The sequence below is a fragment of the Saccopteryx bilineata genome, chromosome 5 (assembly GCF_036850765.1).
Source record: "Saccopteryx bilineata isolate mSacBil1 chromosome 5, mSacBil1_pri_phased_curated, whole genome shotgun sequence".
NCBI classification, from domain to species: domain Eukaryota; kingdom Metazoa; phylum Chordata; class Mammalia; order Chiroptera; family Emballonuridae; genus Saccopteryx; species Saccopteryx bilineata.
Window position 1 is genome coordinate 257,069,545 of NC_089494.1, and position 17,757 is coordinate 257,087,301.

At 46.9% G+C, this 17,757-nt stretch overlaps 1 protein-coding gene across 2 annotated transcripts in view; it reads right to left on the reverse strand.

The window, feature by feature from the left end:
* Positions 1-17,757, reverse strand: part of C1QTNF7 (C1q and TNF related 7) — a 97,403-nt gene that overhangs the window by 57,938 nt on the left and 21,708 nt on the right. Inside the window, exon 1 of one of the 2 annotated variants that reach the window (XM_066279890.1) lies at positions 6,207-6,661. The exons of the other annotated variant lie outside the window; for it this stretch is intronic. The gene's annotated coding sequence lies outside the window, so the exon portion shown is untranslated. Of the gene's footprint in view, positions 1-6,206; positions 6,662-17,757 lie in introns of those variants that run through there. 2 annotated transcript variants of the gene reach the window in all.

The following is a 17,757-nucleotide window of genomic DNA, read 5'->3' on the forward strand; positions in this document are numbered from 1 at the left end:
TTCAGGTTCCCTTGCAGCTAGGAGCGGCCACGTGGCATGGTTTGGCCAATAAGATACACATAAGAAGTCCCAGTAAAGGGCTTTTTCTCCCTCACCCAAAGGGCAACGTTTAACAAGGAGAAGGATTGTCCCTTCCTGCCTGGAACAGGAACTCAGCACCCGGAGGGGCAGCAGGTCTCTTGTCATACTGAGGATGAAAGCCACATGCTAACGCTGGGGAAGCAGAAATACAGAAAAAGCCTCGTTTCCTGGTGACGTCTTTAAATAGCTATATCATCTTTAGACCGCCTACCTCTGGGCTTCTTGTTATGTGGGAAAAAGAGACCCTGTGCATGTGAAAGAAACTAGGCTTTCTGACACAGACCAATGCAATTCTAACTGATATTTACAATGGCCAGGATTTTAAAAAAGCATTTCTATTTTTATGCTGTTTTGTTCTCAATCTGTAGTTCTGAAACATTAGAAATACAGTCATCAAATTGGATAATAAAGTCGTTGGAATAGTGTTCACTGTGTTTGGCACACACTGAAGTCGAGTTGGGTCCCCTTCCTGGTTGTGGCATAAAAGGGGCAGCAGAGTGTGTGATCTGAGTGGCTCTGTGTGGTTCTTCCGGAAAATCTGGACATTACTTCAGCCAGAGTGATCGGCACGGAGTTGGGGAGGGACGGCAGAACAGCTGGACTCGACACGCCACCACCATTTTCCCTTGTCAGGATGTAGACTTGGCTTTTGGCTTGAAGAACTAGCAAGAAAGTTGAGGAATCATTTTTGTCTATCTTCTCACATTGGGGAGGAGCACAGTGGCATCACACTGGAAGTGTGTAATAACTGCCCTGGTTTAAATAGACCTCCAAAGATGACACTTCTCTTAGCCTCTTCTCTCAGGAGGCCATTTCAACATGAAAAACTTGGGCCTGACCAGGCGTTGGCACAGTGGATAGAGTGTTGGACTGGGATGCAGAGGACCCAGGTTCAAAACCCTGAGGGCGCCGGCTCCAGTGTAGGCTCTTCTGGCTTGAGCGTGAGCTCGCCGGCTTGAATGCCGGGCCACTGGTTTGAACGTGGGATCATAGAGGTGACCCCATGGAAGCTGGCTTGAGCCCAAAGGTCACTGGCTTGAGCCCGAAGGTCGCTGGCTTGAAACTCAAGGTCGCTGGCTTGAGCAAGGGGCCACTTACACTGCTGTAGCCCCCCAGTCAAGGCACATATGAGAAAACAATCAGTGAACAACAAAGGTGTTGCAACAAAGAACTGATGCTTCCTACCTCTCTTTCTTCTTGTCTGTCTGTCTCTGTCTGTCCCTCTCTCTGTCTCTGTCACAACCCCCCCCCCAAACCAAACTTGTGCTAAGTTCTTTGTTTTTAACTTAAATAGAATGCCTATTGTATGTGACAAATAAAAAAGGCGTAAGGGCGAGTGGCAGATAGAACATCCACGGGGCGTGGGGTAGGGCAGTCCTGGGGTCAAACTGTGGTGGCGTCCCCGGCTGGCAGACTCGAGTCACTTGACTGCACCATGCTGCCATTGCTCTTCTGTGACACAGGCACCAGGACAGCCATCCTCACTGAGGGAGGAGCGAATGGCTTTAAAGTGCTGGGAATGTTATTTGCCATGGAAGCAAGTAGAGAGTAGCAGTAGCCTCGTCCCTGTTCTCCCCGTTGGACGGCAACTCGTCACCATTCTCTCGGTGAGACTGCTTCCGGGCCCCGAGGGTCCTCCCTGAAGCACCCCATGGCTCTCTCTCCTCACGGGTCCGTTAACGTCGATGTTCTCATCTCATTCTCTTTGCTCTGAGCCTTCAGTCCTTGGCTCTCAACTCTGGATATTGCCTTAAAAACGATTTTTAAGAACAGGTTTGCAATTGAGAAAGATCACATTTTTATACATGAAGTGAAGAATGTCAGTCTTTGACCACCGACCCTATGGACCGGCGCATTTTCTGCGGCAGCGCACACAGAAGTCTCGCTCTGGGTGGTGGATCCACTGCTGAGGCGTGTGCTATGGTGAGACAGGCAAAATGGAGCAATGGGATCAGTATCTGGATGGTGACAGCCAAGAATATTGTGACCACAGATATGTGGCTGATGGAAGGACACATCAGCCTCTGGTGCAAGTTATCTGCGTTAGGGCCTTGACCTTGGAGAGAGGCTGTCTCAGACCCCAGTGAATGCCGCTGCACCATTTTAAGAAAGGAAACATGTCAGACCACGGATTGTTTTGTTAAACCATACACACGAATCTTGGCTGATAGTGTTGGATCGGCCGACTTCTGGCAGCTTTGTGTGTTGGCTCCGCTCGCATATGTACGATTTCAGACTCAAAGCCACACATGAAGTCATTGCGAAGCCGCACAGATCACCCCTGAACATCTGCTGTGCGGTGGTCCTTGTCTTCTCCAGCAACGTGATCTCTTGGAGCTGTGATGATTTGAGCTTTTAAAGAAGAGTTATTAATGAATCTTTGTTTATTTAGGACCTACTAATTTATCTTTGATTAGGGAGGATGTTTGGAAAGCCATCCAGAAAATGGAATAAAAGCATGAAATAACTGTAATATAGTTTGGTTCAGAGATGTTTTTCTTCTTTTTGTACAGTTACGAATGGCATACCATGCTAAATCAAGCAAAGAAAGTGACAGTTTCAGGGATAAAAAGAGCCCCATAGATTTTCCTCTGCTTTGTAGTTTTAAGGTCATGAAACTGAGGCCTAAGGCATTGCAGTGGCTTGCCTGGTGTCACATGGCTAGGTAGTGGCCTGCACATGGATTTTGCAGTTTTCTCATCACTCAAGTCTGTGCTGAACACCACTTCCTCAATGAGGTGGTCTCTGACCACCTTAGCTGAAGTATTCGCTTCCCCACACCTGTCAGTCACATCTCATTACCATGTGTATTTCATTTTCTTTGGGGCACGTATCAGTCTCCAAGTTTACATTCTGGTTCATGCTTCTGTCTCTCCCTTTAGAGGTCTGAAGGCAGAGGCTCTGGCACACAGTAGGTGCTCAATAAATATTTGTGGATTGAATGCTGAGTTGTTTATGTCTGTGACATATGCTCGAGAGGTAAGCAACACAGTAGAGTCTTGCAGTTAGGGATAAAGCCAGAACTCAAAGCCAGGGGAATTTCACTTCAAATCCTGACATTTGATCCAGAAGAAATGACTTTCAATGTTCGATGGCTCCTACCCCACCACGCCCTCCATGACCTCTTTCCAAGGCATCTAAAGTTCTTAGGACGTGGTTTGGCATCCTCCTATTGGCTCGTACGCCAGTCGTCTTCAGAGACGTTAATCTGATTGTATTTTATTCAGCACAGTCATGACTGCATTGCTGGTTTCTCTGTGTAAAGTTTATTGAGCCCGTTTCCTGTAGATCTCACTCCTGGTATTATTCTAATGTGGTGATGAATTTTACGCACTTGTACTGATTTATCATAAAAAGCCTACAAAGGGAAAGAAGTCTGCTCATCTGCTTATCATCGAAGCCTGATGCAATCGGAGGGCTGCTGACAAAACGTTCAGATGGTCAGAAGGCTTTGAAAGTGACATGTGCCGAAGATGAGGAAAGGAAAGCACCGGATACAAACAAGACAGTAAATAACTCTGAAATAGTGTGGGTTCTGACCATAGGGTGATCCGAAAATGGGAATGGGGGCACGTGCCCAACCTCTGGTCTTTAACTAAATTTTCACCTTTTTCAAGTGAAGGTCAAATGGGATACAGCAATCCACTTTTTCCGGGAGTGCAGAATGGGCTGGGGAGCGTGATTATCAATCTCTGATGCACATCCAAATCCTCTGGAGAATTATTAACCAAGGGGCCCAGGTACTTGCTTTACCCAGGCACCGCACCAGGCACTGAGGGCTTGATTGAACCTGTGATCAGACAACCTTCACTAGCTCACTCTGCCCTGCAGGGGGCAGTATGGGCTGAATCCTTTCAAGAGCATGGGGTCAAGGGAAGAACCTGGGACCTAGGCTTGGAAAACCTGTGCTTAGCTCTCAACGCTGCTAATTTGTAGGTGTGTGAGTTTGGGTGAGTTACTTCACGCTTTTGAGCTTCATTCAGTTCTCTCGCCTGAAACCCTCATGGTCACTGGTCCACAACATTGACCCAGAAGGCTGTCGTGAGGGCTGGGTAAATGAATGCATGTGAGAGAGCTCACAGAGAACAGACTTCGGGTTTCCAGACGGGGCGGGGGTCAGGGGCGTGGGTGAAAAAGTGAGGGGAGTAAGAAGTACAGATTGGCAGTTTCAGAATAGTCGGGGTAATGCAAAATACAGCACAGGGCCAGTAGTCAGTAAGTATGTATGCTGTCAGATGGTTACTTGAAAAAAAAAAGAAAAGGAAAGAAAGAACTCAACAACTCAAGGGAAGGAGACCATGGTTAAAAACGTGGGCTCTGCCTGTTATGATAAAGCCAGATCTTTTATCGCCACATCCCACCCTGCCCGACAGCCCTCTCTGGGGCGGCTGGGGGCAGTTAGTTATCACTAGCCTTAGTTTCTCCCACAGGAAAGAGACAACTCGTTAGTAAGTACATTAACTATCAAGCTTCAGATAAATCCTGCTGTTACTGCCTTCATTTCGCAGTAAGGAAACAGGAGTTGAGTCACCACCCTGGAACCACAGGGTGTGTCCCCAGGTACTCTGGGTGCAGAGCCACAACCAGTGAGTCATCGGCTCGGAAGACCCTATGGGACGGGGGAGGAGAAGGCCAAGCCCATGACCAACGCTCAGCAATGTTTCTTAATATGTGGATAGGTTTCTTTCACATTCCAAACGAGCATCCTTCCATTTTATGCTCCCCTGCACACGCATGTCCAACAGCAGCCGGTGCCCAGCCTTGTGTTGTTATTGTCCGTAAGAAGGAGAGCTGGCCTGGGCTGCATGAACTGCAAACTGAGGGGAAGCATCATGTCATGCCAGTTTTTATTGCTTTCAGAGCATTGGACATATAATATATATATCTGTTAAGTAAAGGTTAGAGGTCACCTGAGTCTAAAAGTAGAGATGACTTGATTAACAGAGGGCTACAGAGGAAACAACAGGCTGTGACAACTTCGTGGCAACCGACCTCCCTTTCAGCCTGAAGTCTCCTGACCCTCAGCAGCGCCTTCTACCTGGGCTGACCATCACTAACATACCAGGAACAAGCCCAATCCTATCTTCACAGCACGTCAAGGTGCAAACCAAAATTACTCAAAATGAAGAAATGAAGTCGAATGTCAACTGAAGTTAAGGGCAATGTTCCTGTCATTTTGGGAGCTTTCTAAGGCATCAGGAGAATATGACCCAGGCTGAGGAGGTGAAGCTTTCTTATTCAAACCCAGGAACCAAGACAGACTGATAGAGGCACCGTCTCGTGATGGACAGAGCGTGAGATTTTGGGACACAAGTTACCTCCTGCCACAGGGCACTTGAGTTCCTGGGCACGATATAGGGTGTCATGAAACAAAGGTTGATCAAAACAAAACCATTTCCTTTAAATTAGCTATGTCCCCACAACTACCTCCCAGTCCTTAACCGAATAAAATTTTAAATATTTGTGAAAAAAAATGTACTCTCGTACAGTGCATTATTTATGAAATTATGCAATTCATTCATATAGTTACAGTGAACACAACCCATTGTTTAACCAGCACAGTTTAGATGTTTATAATCCCATTATACATTGCAGGGAATGTGTTGTTACCCCCAGAGCCATGCAGAACGACGAGTACTTTTTTTTTTTAAATAGTCAATAAAACCAGCACCCTTAACCGGAAACAAATTGAGCACAAGATCTGTACAACAACAGGGAAATCTCAGCGGAACAATCTTAGCTTGAATGCATCCTTTTCCTCTGTGAAAATCCTACCGTCTCTCAGAACGAAAGAAACACCTTAAACTTGAGTTATGAAGGCACAGACTTGATGACAATGCTGTTTTTCGGGGGGAGGCCACGGAGCCACTTCTGTTGGCTCCCACAAGTGTCCCTGTCAGCCTCACACTCAACCGAACATGGATTTATAGCCAGCGAGCAGCCTAATGGCCAAGGCAAGGGCTGTTTGCAAACCTCACTCCTCCCGAGCAGCGCGAGTCTGGCGACTTTTGCTTTCTCTCCTCTGCTCAGCAGAAGCCTCCCCAGAGGGGACGTTTCACTGAGTAAACCCCAGTCATCAAACGCCCCCAAACCTCGGAGAAGAACAGAGGAAGAGGAACACCAACCTGAGCCAGAAGACTCATCTCTGGGAGAAGGAAAAGCCTGGAGACGCTCGCTTCAATCGGGACGGCGGGTTCTTCACTGCCATGGCTCGCGAGACCTTCCGACAGCTGGAATCTCTGCACAGCTGTGGAGCGTTCACTCGAAACCCCCTTCCCGTTGGCAGCAAGGCGTGCTCATAACTCTTTCGGGCTTCAGACTGATAAGTAATTTCCTGATTTGTTTCAAATGCGTTCTCCCAGGCTTCGAGCAGTGGCAGGGAGCGAGGGACCGCGCACGGCCCACGGCGAGCGGTGACGCTGTGGCCTGCACACACCTCCTGTTTGATGGATGGCGTCCCGAGGAAGCATTTCTGAGCTCACGAACAACGACAACAACATATTCCGCTCTGTCTGTTGGCTCTCTCCCCAAATCACACTGGAAAGAGAGAGCACCAAAGGTCTGGACAGTATCTGTTCTAAGGATAAAATTCAAGGACAACGTTTTCTCCTTCTTGTTGTTGGGGGGGAATCGGGGCCCCTTTGGTCCTTCAAAGGGTGCGCTGTGATTTCTTTCTTACCGGCCGCGTGTCCAGCATGTCCGGGAGACCCTGCGGTTCAGCCCCTCCAGTTGGTAGGGGAAGGGGGTGAAGCCCAGGTTACCTGCCTTGACCCAGGTCACGCAGGAAGTGACAGGAAGGATGGGAACCGAAGAACCTCGTGGCTGTCAAAGCAGGTCTCTGTCGCCCACGGGGAGGTGGAGTCAGACATCAGGGTTGAGATCTGGCCCTTGATCTTTAGGCTACGTGTCACTCCATGAGGTCCTCACTATTTCACTTCTCTCGGCGGCACAATGGGGGTTATGATACTAGTTACCCTCGCGCGCCCATTCAGTGTGGTGATCCTTGGGAAAGGGCTTCGCGGGTGAACTCAACTATGTGTGTGAAGGGATGTTTTTTTTATCAGGTCCCAATGTACATGCTTCTCTTCTCCTTTAGATTTTTTATTCCATTTATTGTTACTATTATGATGATGATGATGATGATGTTTTGCTGTGAGAAGCCATCAGATAGATGACTTTGGGAAGAAGAAAATATTGGTCAGGGCACAGGATTGGACAAGAATAAAACTTCGACCCTGGAAAACCAGATCACGATCAGATGAAAAGGCATGTTTTGGCATCTTCTATGCAGAAGGCACTGGGTCTAACATCAGAAAGTCAAGGCAGACCACTGCTTCTGACACCAGCGGAGGGAGCTGCCCGTGAACACCGCAAAGCACGGCTTCCTCCGCACAGGGACGCAATCCCTGTCTGCTGGGCCGACCTCATTAAGTTGGAGTGAGACTCCAAGGAGGTCCTAGAGGGCATGGCGCTGAGTGACATAAGCCAGGCAGAGAAAGACGGGTCCTGTGGGGTTTCACTCGTCTGTGGAATCTAACGAACAAAATAAACTAACAAGCAGACTAGAAATAGGCTCATTGGTACAAAGAACAGACTGACAGCTGTCAGAAGCAAGGGGGGGATGGTGGAGGCTGGATGGAAAGGTGGAAGGGCTAGGCGAAGGAAATAAAATTTACAGGCCCAGGCCACAGTGTGGGACTGCAGGAAGGAAAGGGGGCGGGAGGTGGAGGGGGTAGTGGGGGATGGATGGTGATGGAGGGAGACTTGACTGGGGGTGGTGGGCACACAATACAACATGCAGATGAGGTATTGTAGAACTGTACACCTGAAACCCATGTAATTTTATTAACCAATGTCACCCCAATATATTCAATAAAAAAAAATTTAAAAAGAAAAGATCTGAATGAGGTCTGCACTGCAATAGCGCTTATCAACAATAGCAGGCTTTGAAATCGTGAAGCTGTCATTTCTAGCATCCAGCACAGGATTTCAGGCAGAAAATACCGTTGATGGGCCCTGCCATGACTGTTGCCTGTTTCACCTGGGACATTTCCTATCCCCTTAGTGCTAGGGCTCCCGCGTGCTCGGCCTTCCCCCGCCCTGTAGAAGAGCGTCTCACTTCCCCTATCCCCTTAGTGCTAGGGCTCCCGCGTGCTCTGCCTTTCCCCGCCCTGTAGAAGAGCGTCTCACCTCCCCTATCTCCTTAGCTAGGGCACCCGCGTGCTCGGCCTTTCCCCGCCCTGTAAGAAGAGCATCTCACTTCCCCTATCCCCTTAGTGCTAGGGCACCCGCGTGCTCAGCCTTCCCCCGCCCTGTAGAAGAGCGTCTCACCTCCCCTATCTCCTTAGCTAGGGCACCCGCGTGCTCGGCCTTCCCCCGCCCTGTAGAAGAGCGTCTCACCTCCCCTATCTCCTTAGCTAGGGCACCCGCGTGCTCGGCCTTCCCCCGCCCTGTAGAAGAGCATCTCACCTCCCCTATCTCCTTAGCTAGGGCACCCGCGTGCTCTGCCTTTCCCCGCCCTGTAAGAAGAGCGTCTCACCTCCCCTATCCCCTTAGCGCTAGGGCTCCAGCGTGCTCAGCCTTTCCCCGCCCTGTAGAAGAGCGTCTCACTTCCCCTATCCCCTTAGTGCTAGGGCTCCCGCGTGCTCTGCCTTTCCCCGCCCTGTAGAAGAGCGTCTCACCTCCCCTATCTCCTTAGCTAGGGCACCCGCGTGCTCGGCCTTTCCCCGCCCTGTAAGAAGAGCATCTCACTTCCCCTATCCCCTTAGTGCTAGGGCACCCGCGTGCTCAGCCTTCCCCCGCCCTGTAGAAGAGCGTCTCACCTCCCCTATCTCCTTAGCTAGGGCACCCGCGTGCTCGGCCTTCCCCCGCCCTGTAGAAGAGCATCTCACCTCCCCTATCTCCTTAGCTAGGGCACCCGCGTGCTCTGCCTTTCCCCGCCCTGTAAGAAGAGCGTCTCACCTCCCCTATCCCCTTAGTGCTAGGGCTCCCGCGTGCTCGGCCTTCACCCGCCCTGTAAGAAGAGCGTCTCACCTCCCCTATCCCCTTAGCGCTAGGGCTCCCGCGTGCTCGGCCTTCCCCCGCCCTGTAGAAGAGCGTCTCACCTCCCCTATCTCCTTAGCTAGGGCTCCAGCATGCTAGGCCTTTCCCCGCCCTGTAGAAGAGTGTCTCACTTCCCTCCTGGCACCCCATCTCTCTGCACTTCTCTCCCACTACTGGCCCTCTTTCTTAGAATTTAAATGTCCTTCCACTTCTCATGCAACAGCAAGAATGAAAAAAAGGGAGGAAACATTTGCTCAACTACACAGAGAGGCATCCATAGAGTTTTGGCTCAAACGGGCGGTCTCTACCCTAGAAGGAGCCACAACCAAACACCAAGTGAATCGAAGTCAGCCTCACTTTGAAAATGCTTGAACTTCAAAGCCAGCTCAAATGTAATTGTTCCACTCATTTCCTTTGCCTTTTGATGAATGCGTTCTCTTTTGTAAATTGTGTGATGATTTTTTTTTTTTTACTTTTTAAAATTTATTCATTTTAGAGAGGCGGGAAGGAGAGAGAAAGAGAGAGGGAGAGAGAAGAGAGAAGGGGGAGGAGCAGGAAGCATCAACTCCCATATGTGCCTTGACCAGGCAAGCCCAGGGTTTCGAACCAGCAATCTCAGAGTTCCAGGTCGATGCTTTATCCACCGTGCCGCCACAGGTCAGGCCTATAAATCCTTCCTTTACATGTCAGTACAGTTAAGATTTGTGCTTGATCACCTGTAAGAGCAATTTTTTAGTTGAGCCTTGTCTTAGTTGGCTTGCATTGCTAGAACAAAACATAGAGTTCTGGGTTAAACAACAGCTCCAGTGAGTTGCATTAGCTGCATCAGCTTAGTCTATCTAATTTAAAAAAGCAAATTCATAAGAAAATACTAGGTAAATACACAGTATAAGCGATACTGTGTAATGACTAAAACTGTGAAAGTGACGTGAATGCTGATATTTGGAAACCCTGAATGTGGTAAAAGCTCCAAGTAATGACCATGACTTGTCGATTGAAACCTTGTCCTGAGGGAGCATTCTGATGTGTCTCCAAAGTGGAGTTAAATCTTTAATACTTTTAACAAGGGCAGTAAAATTCACATCACTCTCAAAAGTATCATTCAGAAGACTCCGCTTTCCCCAATGGTAGCACTCCCTTGAAGACTAGAAGTTTTTTCTTCTTTTTTTCCTTTTCAACTTTTAAGATTTTGATTGAAAACATGCAAATGCAAGCCTAGCTTCAAAGCATAGTTTGTAACAACAACAACAACAACAACAACAACAAAAGACTTTCTGGTTTACATTGCTTAATTAACAATGATATTGATTCAAAAGAAGAAAGGATTTCCAAATCTCAAGAATTTTTATTGTTAGAAGATGTAACCTCTAGGTAAACAATGGAACCAAAGTGTCCCTCAGGAGAACTCCATGTCAAGCCCTTCCGATCCTCAGTCTTCACGCTGCGCAGTCACCATCATTTCTGCACGCGCACCGATTTCTGATCCTTTATGTTCAACATAATGATCGTATTGTCTCAGTCACACTACCGTCATAGCACATGCATTCCTTGACTTAACCAACAACAAAGTTTCCACGTCCCTGATGGGTTATTTAGGATAAATATATTTACTGAAGCCGGCTTGTTTTAGTCAAACAACATGGAACGGCTCCTTGGGAGTCTGCAAACAAGAAATAAGTCACATGCTATTTGAAGGGTAAATATGTTTCCCCAAAAAGAAAGTAGAAAAGAAAGAAGTAAGTAGAGAGAAGGAGGGAAGATAAGAAGGAAGAAAGAGAGGCAGAAATGAAGGAAGGATGGAAAGAAAGGAGGAAGGAAAGAAAAAATAAAGGGAGAAGGAAAGACAGTGAAAGAACAAGGAAGAGGGGAAAGGCGAAGCAAAGGGACAGACAGATGCTGTAATTCCGGACGCGACAGGCACGGTCTGTACGTTTTCCACGGGACTCTGTGGTTCTGTGTGTACCGCACCCCATCATGTTTCTGTTGCTGCAGCCACTCATAAACGGACTCAACAAGACCTCAACTGCAGCTAAGATTTACACTTGTAAGTGCCATCTCTGGGTAGGGTGACCAGCTGTCCCAGTTTGTCTGGGATTCAGGGCATTCCCCAGATACAGAATTTTCAGTTTTCGAACTGGGACCTTTCAGACAAACCAGGATGGTTTGCTTGTGACTGAGCTCTCCAGGGCATGAGACTTCCAGTGCTGCCATCGGGAAAGTCCTGGGCAGACTGACAAAAGTCGGTCATGTTGTCGTTGGACGGAACAGTAGATCTGACCTCTTATGTTTGTGTATTGTGTAAGAAACCAGCTAATCTTAGTGCGTCTTCTGTGGGCCAGAATCTGTGTTAAGTGTTGTACAAAACGTAGAGGACGTTATTATTTTTTTCACCTGCCTAGAACCCTAATATTCTTTGGGTAACTCTTTCCCTCTCTTATGCGGTTCTAATTAGTAAGTGAGAAGGTCAGCCAGGCTGGGCCAAGCACAGTAAGCCACCAGAGGCATCTGGAAACAGTTATCACTTGAGAGGTGAGCATGTACCCCAAGACAGACAGACTGTAGAAGAGAGATGGATATTTTGCTTCTAGTGAAGACTTCATTGGTCACCTTGTTCATCATACATGACAAAGTCAACAGACACAGAAGGAAATGGGGCCAGAGGGAGGGAGAAAGAGAGAGAGAGGGAGAGAGAGATGGAGAGGAGCATTATTTGAGCCTCTGGATCCTGTCCTGAGGGAGCTAAAATCATTTGTAGACTGACCAGTTACAGGAACTAATAATGCATTCTCACGTTTTTTTCAAGTTATCTTGAGTTGGGTGTCTGTCATGTGCAACAATAGAGTTGTGACCAGTAGACATTCATGGACTTACTCTTCCATCCTGAATTTAGTCTTGTGAAATAGAGATAGGCTGAAGCATGTAAAATCACCAACATTCATATTCTTCTGACATCATAGATGGCAATTTTACTTGGTCCAACAAGTATTATTCCCATTTTACAGATGAGAGACAACTTGGTGGTGATAAGCAGTATGCCCAACATTGCACGTTTATCAGAGAGCAGGCCTGGGAGTCCAATCCACGACCGTTCGGTTCTAAGGAACACAAATACATTTGCAGTTGTTTATGCTGCCCGGACAAAAGAAATTTCTTGAGCGCTGTCTTTTGCTATCTGACAGATGCCTTGAAAAGACTGTCACTCGCACCCTATGTATGAACTTATATGTGGGGCCCAACACCTGCTTGTCGTTCCCTAAATTCCTGCTCCACTGGATGTCTCACAAAAAGAGGTCAGATACACGAGTGTGTCAAGTGAGACGAAAACCTGTCCTCTACTCTGGTCCTGACATTCTGGTTGCCATGGAGCTCCGGGTGATCGGACGTCAGATGGCCAGATTTACTCCAGCTTTGACGTCTCACCGACAATCCAAAGATGTGGTGTTTGCCTCACAAGGGAAAGATTCTTCACTTATTCTGCTCTTGGTGCAGAAAGATTGTTAATGATTTCCCATCATTCAAACCTAGCATGTTTGTAACACAGCTGTGTCCGTGAGATGAGCCCTCAGGATATTTTTCTGTGAACCTCGCCACCCCACGTGCTTGCGCACTGACGAAACCAAAGGACGTTTGGCCAGAACACATTTATTTTCCGTGGTGGTGTTCCACACATGCTCAGAGCATGCTGTGGGGAAGCGTGTGTGTCACAGTTTTAGTATTTATGATAGATGAGGGTATGAAAACTTCAGCTTGTTCACTTGAGTGAAGGCTGGAGAAACACGGTGTCTTCCTACAGCATGGATGCTCTTCCGGTGTCAGTGTCTTTGGCCTGGACTGCCAAGTGTCACGCTTCCGTGACTTTCCCTCCCGCTCCGTGGTGGCGGGCTGGAATCATCACCTGTTGTAGCTGTAACACTGCACCACAGTAGGGAACAGCTCTCAGATCTCTGTGGCTTATAATGCCAAACATTTATTTTCTTTCACACTCAGGACAGGTTATGAAACTTGCCTGAGCTCACATGGCTGGTGAACGATGAAGCTGAGATTCATTCATTCAACAGATATCACTGAGCTCCTATTAAATGCCAACCATTATAAAAAAGGCTGAGGCCTGACCTGTGGTGGTGCAGTGGGATAAAGCGTTAACGAGGAACACTGAGGTCGCCGGTTCAAAACCTTGGGCTTGCCTGGTCAAGGCACATATGGGAGTTGATGCTTCCTGCTCCTCCCCCTTCTCTCTCTCTCTGTCTCTCTCTCTCTCACTCCTCTCTCTTAAAAAAAATCAATAAATAAAATATTTTTTTAAAAAAGGCTGATAAGCCTCTAGACCAAAGACAATTTTTGTCTTAGCTGATGAAGGTAAAAAGTGAAAACAATTTTGTTATAGCTCTAAAGACTCAATCAAAAAGAAAGAACTTAACAAGCAGAAAAGATTTTACAGGGTCTGATAAAGTCAGCTATGCTATGCTTGCCATGGGTCGGAAGGTTATGGACCAGAGAAGCAGCCATAATTAGATGACATCAAGATGAATTAGACAACGTAAATGCAAAGGCATTCTCTGTGGAAGCTGGTGTGGCAGCTCTGATTTCCTTTGAGAGAGAGGACAAGAGGAGGGGAAACATCTGCAGTCAGTGCCGGGGTCTTCTCTGCGGTAGCCATTGTCACGTGAGAGGAATCCATTCCACATGGTGACTTTCTGAGAAAAGTACATCTCATTTCAAACTCTACAACTCTCTGGACATCATTTTCTTTATGTAAAATGCATTAATCGTGTTCTTTTTTTCTCAGCTTTGTCTTGGTTTGTGCCTAATACATTGCGGGTCCTCTTGGAAGATTCTGTTAGTTGCTTTCTAACGTCCATTTAGTCCCTCTTTCTTAATAACCAGGGCCTCATTTGTTTGGGGAGTCAACATGACCAGGTAAATACCCACCTTCCCACATTCACTGGGGCCAAGAAAGTCCATGTGACCCAGCCAGCCAGGACAATACTATTTTTTTTTTTTTGTATTTTTCTGAAGCTAGAAATGGGGAGAGACAGTCAGACAGACTCCCGCATGCGCCTGACCGGGATCCACCCGGCACGCCCACCAGGGGCTGACGCTCTGCCCCTCCGGGGCATCGCTCTGTTGTGACCAGAGCCACTCTAGCGCCTTGGCAGAGGCCAAGGAACCATCCCCAGCACCCAGGCCATCTTTGCTCCAATGGAGCCTTGGCTGCGGGAGGGGAAGAGAGAGACAGAGAGGAAGGAGAGGGGGAGGGGTGGAGAAGCAGATGGGCGCTTCTCCTGTGTGCCCTGACCGGGAATCGAACCCAGGACTTCTGCACACCAGGCCGACGCTCTACCACTGAGCCAACCGGCCAGGGCCAGGACAATATTATTTAAGCAAAGATCAAATGAAGAGATTCCTGGGAAAACTCCCTACAAGGGAAAGACAACTGGAGTCACCCACCTGTTCAGACATCGTTCTGTGTATGTTGCCCTTCATGCCAATGCAGTCCCAGCATCCATGTAGCTGAGACATCGGTGATCAACACAGAGAAAGCCACATCCCAAGACTGAAGAGCAGCAGGGTAGAAGGGACCAGGGTCCCTGAGGACATTGTGAAGCCATCGCACCCACCATTTTAGGTGGGAAAGATCACCCTTGCTTTGGCCAGACCGCTGGCCCTGGGTCTCAGTTCCGTGCGTCAAACACATTCCCCATCTGACACCACTTCCCCCCACGTCTCCGTCCTGGGCTCAGTATGGAAGGCTGCTTTCAGATTTGTATATAAAGCTTCATCGTTACAACAGATTTGGCTTCTTTCTGCACACACTTTCTAAAATAGTTCATTTTTCTTACTAGATGAGATATTATTTGGCTATGATATAACAAAATTCTGCTTGAAAGAAAACACCTATAAAACATGTCTTTTTTTCCCCCCTGTTTTTTTGAACCACCATCCAACACACAATCATCACAACCTACAGAAACAGCTTCAACCTGGTGGCATGACTGTGCCGGGCTCCACCTTGCCAACCACGGCAACAGCAGGGGAAACAGAGAAATCAAAGCTTAAAATGAAAAAACTGAACATCCAGTGCAAGTGATGTAAGCACAGAATTAATGAGGCTTCTCTGAGATCTGAAGTCTGTCTTTCTACGGCTTTAACAGTCACGTTGGGTAGAAGAATAAAAAACACACACAGAATTTCAAGGCAGAGAATCCAGGATCAAATCCACACGGAGCCATTTACCAGCTGCGTAATTTGAGATCAGTCTTTTTTCTAAAATCTGTTTAGGCTTTAGTTTTCCATACTGCAAAATTACAAAGCTAGTAACAGCAACAACAACAATAATAACACCTATTTACAGAGTTGATAGGAAGTGTAAGGTGAAATCTGTATAATGGGTCAATAAATATTGAAATGTTCCACAAGTTTTCATTGCTATCAAGAAGTGAAAAGGCAAGTCACGTGTGAAATAGAGCCAAGGTTGTCTAGTGGCCATCTGGCCCGGATGCGTGGTCCGGAGGTGTGGGACCAAGCGGCAGACGGATACACGGACTGTAAGTTCTCTGTACAATGTTAACAATGGAGGCTTTTCATGGTTTAATTCAGTATTTCTTGCAGATAGAGGTACCAATCATTAATAGGGAATGGCAGAAAGAATGAAGAAAACTATCATTTTTTTGAGCACCTACGACCCTTTGGTGTTTGTATATCGGCTCTCTTAACTAATTGGAGATGTAAAGCTCTATCCGCAACTCCTCGGAGAAGAGACTTCTACATTTTCATAAGTAGAGCTATCCTGGAGATAACGGCTCAGGTGTGAGGATCCGGAATGCTGACTCAGGTAGGGAATATCCCTCGGGCCAAGCTTAGGGGAGGAATCTTGGGTGTGAAGTTATTTTATTAGGCACTCTCTGTAGGGTGAGAATTTTTTTAATCCAAGGTTAAGGACACTTAGGTCTATTTATCTGGAGGGAAAAAAGGGGGAAGGGAATTTCTAGCCATTGAGACGTCGTACATGAGCTCTCCATAGGCACACGTCTCAGGTAATTATGAGTGCTGTGCACCTGACACTGTGCTGAACACTTCAGATTACTAACTCATTCATCCCTCACAGCAACCCTAAGCAAGTACTGTGCTTATCTCCATTTTACAGGTGAGAAAACAGAGGCACAGAGAGGTGAAGTGACTTGCCCACAGCCATCCCGTTGGACTGACATGGAGGCAGCCGGGTCCCCGGGCCCTGCACGCACGATGATGCGATTTGACCCTTTGAAGGGAGAAATAAGTAAAGCTGAACATCTGTCAGACAGCTGGGCTGTGAGTCCGGAGGACTCAGCTCCTTAAGAAACTCGGAAGAGTTCGTGTGGTGTCTTCTCGGAAGGAAGGTTGAAGGACGGCCCAGAGAGCCTTTTGGTTTCTCAGTGAGTTGAAATATAACCGTCGACTCATAAATAGCAATGTTTCTCCTTATTCTAATGGGGGATTTAAGGATTTGGGAAGACATCTGGAATCTATTTATGCCATTTGGGTTTTAAAATTTAATATTATATTTTTATAATGAAGGAGACAAAGAAGACAGAGTAGATTGTATTCGCGAAATCTGACTGTGCAGGGCGTATGTTTGCAGACCGGGCTTTAATGGCGGGCTAAAATACTGCTCCACACACCCAGGACCATTACTTTCAAGAGCGAACAACACATTTCTGGGATTATTTTGACCCTCTGTATGTACAGCTATGGAAAGGGCTATATTTCAGGGGTTCGTTTTCCCCCAGATGATGTTGCAAAACAGGGCAAGTGATTAACTGGCTTATACTGAGATTAAATACGAAACAGAATCTTTGATGGCTCACTATGGCCAGGGTGGAGAGTGCTTGCAAGGACCAGCAGAGATGAAACCTCAGAGGATAAGATCGTAAAACATCTTGTGTCCCCAGCCAAGGTGTTTGGACTCTTTCCTGAAAACAATAGGGAATGACCAGAGTTGTTTTAATTTAAAAATTTTTTAAAGCACTAAACAGAATTATTTTTCCTTATTAGTAATGTAATGGCTTATTATGGAAAAGTATTGATAAAGAAGAATGGAAACACTTGAAACTGAATCATCCTTTGAGAGTTTTGTTAACCTCTTGAGAATGTTGTTCTTTATTGTAGACTGATGTCTTAATAAAAAAACCAAAAAGTTTGATCAGATTGTACTCACTCTTTTATAATCTTTTCTGTTACAATTATATAAGTGCCTATGGAAGTCCATGGAGATCTGTGCACACTGTCACGTTAATAGCTATATAGTATTTAATGGCTCTAAGGCAGTGGTTCTCAACCTTTCTAATGCCTTGACCCCGCAATACAGTTCCTCATGTTGTGGTGACCCCAAACCAAAAAATAATTTTGGTGGCTACTTCATAACTGTGATTTTGCTACAGTTATGATTTGGAATGTAAATACCTGATATGCATTATGTATTTTCCGATGGCTTTAGGCGACCCCGCTGGGGTCGTGACCCACAGGTTGAGAACCGCTGCTCTAAGGACATGCCAACATTTCTTTAATAGTGTTCCATTCTTGGGTGTTTCATTTGCTACCACAGGTTGCAATGTTCAAGACCCCTGCAATGAACATTCTCTTAACTAAATCTTAGCA